The following is a 5,492-nucleotide window of genomic DNA, read 5'->3' on the forward strand; positions in this document are numbered from 1 at the left end:
GAATCAGAGACAGGCCGCATGGCAACATGTGTGAGCCCCAGGGCTAGCCCAGACACAGCCGCAAAGGGTCACAGCACCATCTTCTGTCCACCCCAGCAGGAAAGGCTGAGACTGGGTGGTGGTTGCTCTGCTATGGCTCGGGGATCTCTGCACCTCCCCGCCCCGCTCAGGAATAAGCAGAAGGATGTTCCACAGGAACCCTTTGAATGCAAAAAGTTGTCGCAGGCTCCCCACTCATGACAGAGGTGTCACCTGCAGAACCGACCGCCTGCCTTCTGCCAAACAACATAATGCTCTCCATTTTCTGCAGGGACCTAATTAGCTGGGTCTGAGCTGGTCTGCAAACCCCTTGCACCCCCGTCAGCTGTGCTCCTCCTCCTTCTGCCACCCACCCACACGCGTAGAGGAGGCAGGAGCCAGCTGAATGACACAGCCGGGTGGCATCGTGCCCCGTGTACTTTTAACCCAGCCAGTCCCTCTCCCTTGGGTGGCTCCAGGGTCCGAGCGCACCAAGCTTTGCTGACAAACGGGAACATATCAGGTCCTGCCTTTAGGGCTGCGGAGCAAAGTCAGTTGGGTGCCCCTCCTGAAAGCAAGGTGGGTGACCAAAAACTTCCACCCTCCTGGCTTTTTTTCCCTTGTAATGTTCATGGGACAGGCTTGTGTCCATGAACAGCCTTCGCTGTCCCCTACTCTGATTCCATAACTGCAGCTGGTGGACTCCCCAAGTCTCTTGCAGCCACTGCACCACACCATCCCAGACAGGGACTCGGGGACCTCGAAGCTCCTGCAAGATGAGTATCGATGACCTTAAAGGTCCTTTCCAACCAAAACAATTCTATGATTCTATGTTATTTCTCACCGAGGACCCTGCTGAGGAACGGTTTTAGTCCAGACAGGATCTCTTGAAGTCTCTCAGACATGTGGGGAGACACAAAGGCACCCAGAGCTGTGTGATCCCTCAGCAAAGCCGCTCGCTCAAGGGCTTCAAGAAAGTCTTTCTGAAAGAAACCTCAAGCTCTGGGAGGCTCCGGCCGTGGTGCCAGCGGGATGCACAGCTCCCCGGAGCAGGGTGCGACCCACCGAGGAGCTTAGCACGGCGCATGAAAGGGGACACCGGGGAGATCAAGTAAGAGATCCTTGGGAAGTTGCTGAGATTTTCTACCCTAATTCCCTCGAAGCCAACCCAGATCTCCTTCATCCAGCCTAAGTCACCCCCACCCACAGCGTGTCAAGAAGTGGGGCACTGCTGGGGAAGGGACATCACCCCTTGGGGTGACAGACCTGTCCGTGGAGACAGCTCTTACCAGAGGTAGGAAACACTGCAGAGCTCCACAGGGGCTGGCTGCCGGGGATGCTCGTGAGGTAAATACGGACAACTGGGATCAGCTTCTGTGATCTGGGTTTATGGTACTTACAGATCCGCACTAACCGGATTGTCTGCGAGGCAAGGAAGAACCAGTACCCTAAATTCATAGAAGGGGACTGGGAGGTGTTAAGGCACTGAGGAGAGACGTGTCCTATCCAAACCATCCAGAAAACCTACAACCAAGCCAAAAGCTGCACTGGTGGGGGTCAGGACCCTCCCCGCAGCACTGCCTTTCCCCTGCAGTGACTCGTTTCCCTGCAAAATTCCCCTCCCGTGACCCTACACAAACTCCTGCTGCTGTCACAGGGGATGTTCTGCAGCACGGAATCACTGCGTTGCCTGACACGGGTGCACTGCTGTCCTTCGAGAGCCTGCCTTCACACCGCTGCCCCAGGACTGGTGCCTTTAGCTTTGGTGTAACGGGTAATGGCTAACACACAGGAGGTGAGGCTAGGAAACAAGCTTAGCATCCAAAAATCTAGTAGGGTAGCATAAAGACACCAAGTGCTCCCCCTTTTCCACCCACAGACAAGCTCTCTCTCCTTCCTGCTGGTGTGCCAGCAAGGCTCAGTAAAATGTTTGTAATTAATTGTAAGAAATACTGAGATGCCAGAACCTAAAAAAAAAAAACCCAAAACCTTCCCCACCAGCTGGCACTAGACCAGCTCTAATATTTTTTGGGAGCACAGTGATGAAACCCTTGGCTTTCTTTGCATCTAGTCTCGTTGGCATCTCAGTGGCCTGGACAGCAGCAAACACAGCCTGTGGCTGGGAGCCTGATCAGGTGGAGCAGTGTCTTTGTAAGAGCCAGCTGCAATTTTCTAAACTAAAAACTGAAGATGTCTTGATATTACAGACTTTGAAATTAACAAAAAGAGAAGGCATTCCAAATATTTTCCTACAAGCTCCCCTTTTTCTTCCCAATCATCTCATATTACTTGTAAGTATTATTGCAATGACCAAAACCCCTTATCAGAATATAGATCCCATTGTTCCAGCTGCTGTGTAAACACAGATGAAAAGATAAATTATGCTCAGGGGCCTGAGGGCATCTTTAAAGCATCACAATTGTTGTTATTATTGAAAAACACGGGAGCGGAACTTCAGCCGCTAATAACCAACAACAGTTGAATTCATCTCAGTGAAGTCATGTGCCTTTCCATCTGCTGAGGAGATGAAGCAAAACCCCTCAAAATCTGGTTTTCAGTTCAGAATATGGCATTGGAAGTGGGAACATAAATTACGAAACAATACCGACAGATTTTTAGTTAAAGCTTGTGTTGTTATGGAAAAACTATTTGCAAAAAGCAACCATTTAATGCTTGATAATTAATCAGGAATTACTTCAAAGCCAGATTTACCTTATTTTCCGTGGTTTCCTTTTGCTAAGCTCATCCATTATTAAGATTTCCCAAAGCACTTGAAGCGAATACACGTCTTTGACAGCTGCAACTACTAACCAATGGCAACACCTGCCTCTTGTAATCTGATTTGTTGCATTTTTCTAGTCCCTTTGAAGGTGGAAGTCACACATGCACATGCATGTGCACAGACACCCACATGTGTCTCCTGCATCCTGGGGTGTTCAGGGAGAGGTGGGAACCACCAGTCCCACCCACCCAGCCCTGCTCTGTGGCTGCTGCGTCGTTCTCCGTGGTCAGATACTGCAGCACGTGATAAGCCACAGACAGTCACGTTGGGTGGTGATTTGTTCAATGCCTTGTTCGACACAGAGCTCACCTTCCCCCTGTGCAGAAGACCCAGTCCCTCTCCTCTGAGAGCCACTTTCCCCGCACTCTTGCTCCCAGTCACACACCTGAAGAGTTTTGCATCAGTGGAAGATGACGGGAAGCCTGCACAGTCTCTGGACGTGTAGGCAAATTTTTAGTATTTTCCTTTTGCCCAGTATCTGGACATTCGGTACCTGAGCCACGCGTGAGCCGGGCCCTGGATAAAGACCCCAAAGCCTAGGGGAGATTGTCACTGGACTGGGAGAGGCAGCATATAATATCACATTTTTGGTAAACAACCAGACCCATCAGCTGAGACCCTCGTGCTGAATCCCATGCAGTAACATCAAGAAATCAAGTTCCATTTTTCTTTCTATATCATCGCCTTTAGTCCTGGCTTTTCAGAGCGATCTCAAAGTGCTTTAGACACACGGGTGTGTGGGGCTGGTAGCTCGCCTGCCTCCCGAGCGTGAAGGAACTACACGACTTTCAGTCATCTGAACTATCATCTGACTTGTGTGTTTTTCCTGCGCTGTGAAGCTCATGCAAAGGCTCACACGTGGCCAGCTTCCAGCCCAAGCAGGAAATACCACACGAGGAGCTTTTCCCATCAAGCTTCAGTCCTTTCCCTCTCGGCTCTGGCAGGAAGCTGAAAAGACAGGACACGTGGAAGTGCTGGGGAAGCTCACGGAAAGGCTTGGTTAAAAAGGCATGGCAGGCTAAGCAGGCATCCACCCTTACTGCAAATTAGGGGTTGTCCTGCCCCACTCTTTCTTCTGAGATTCATTTTCTCCATGACAAAAATAGCTTTTTCCAGACCTGTCTTGTTGCATAGGAGTCAGGTAGATCAATGAGCATCCCTGGGGCAGACTCAGCCATTTCCTATGGTCCCTCCTCTCTGTCCAGCTCCTGGGAGCCTGTGTCACTGCTTTGAGACTGACAGCAGCTCCAAAAGACAGCATGGCCCCCGCTCTCCTTCTCTGGCAGAGAAATGCCAGGGATGGAAGCCAGGGGAAATACTGGTTTGGTGGAGAGGGGCACAACACCAGCACAGGAGGGCTGCGATGGAGCAAGGATGAGTAACTCTCACTGAGCAGCAAGCAAGCTCAGCTTTGGAGAAGACAGCACCTAATCCTTCTACTGTTCATAAGAAGCAGCTTTCTAACCAGAGAGGAAAGGATTTTTTTATAAACCTCAGACCAAATTACTGCTCCCCAGGCCTAATCAAACACAGTTCCCAAAAGTATTGGCTGGCTGGGGGCTAAGTTTAGGAAGGTGTTTCCTTCCCTGCCTCCACTTTCAAACTAACCAGGATGAGGAGGAGTTCAAAGACCTCAATTGTTTGTGGAACACTTTGAACACGGAAAGGGCCTTGGGCAGGGAGATGGATTGTGGCTAAAGCACAGGCCCAGCAGGCAAGAGACCTTGTCTGCATTCCCTGCTCAGCCACAGAATCAGCATATGACCCCGGAGTGCTGTTCTGTGCCTCAGTTTCCCCACTGAAGAAATCAGGCTGAGGATCTGCCATGTAGGGCTGGTTAGAGCATCGCGAAGGCTCAGCGAGTCCTTTGGATGGAGAGTGCAAATGGTTCTAGTTCAAAGGCTTATTCCTTGCCGCGGTGCTGTGCCCCTCGCATTAGCCTCGGTACGTGCCCAGAGTGAGACAACCCTTGTCCAAAGAGCTCCCCAAGACGAACAAAAGGGTCCAGGGGGAAGAGACGACTTGCCTGATACACTGAAGGCATATGCATAAACATTATAAACACACACGATTGCTTCATTGTACACACTTCTCTGGCTGAGGTCTCTGTTAATTAGGGCGCGATAAGGGAAGAGAATTTACCGCCTCCCCATCTACTCATGCTGCTTCCTTTTCATTTATTCAATGAACAATCCCTTTGAGCAAAGTCTTTATCAGAGTTTTACTGGCAGCTCACAGCATTCCCTGCCAGGAACAGAGGCACAGAAAACCTGCCCGAGGCTCCAGGGTTTTAGGAATCCCATCTTTGTTACCTTATGGATGCCAGCAGTCCCTGCCCAGAACGGTGCTGGGGCTGGGAAGAATTCACGTGTGGAAACTGTGAGTCTGAATCTGCCTCAAAGCAGATATCAGTTGTATACTAGACACATCTCCTCGCAGGCTCAGCACTCTTCACAGCAGAAGTTATTGGTTCGATGTAACCCTCAAGGTCAAAATGGGTCATGAACTTTTTCAACAGGTGACTCGGAGTCTTTTGCTACTGCTGGAGCGATTTTTCAGCTCAAGTGACGGCAGTTTGTGCTTCTAGTGGGTAAGATCCCAGCTGCAGTTGTCTGCTGATGAAGCCTGCATGCAGGTGTCACCCCAACCAACCTGCCCATCACCAACCCATCAGCGAGCAGTTCTACAGTGT

This window comes from Nyctibius grandis, chromosome 26 (genome assembly GCF_013368605.1).
Source record: "Nyctibius grandis isolate bNycGra1 chromosome 26, bNycGra1.pri, whole genome shotgun sequence".
Taxonomy (NCBI): Eukaryota; Metazoa; Chordata; class Aves; order Nyctibiiformes; family Nyctibiidae; genus Nyctibius; species Nyctibius grandis.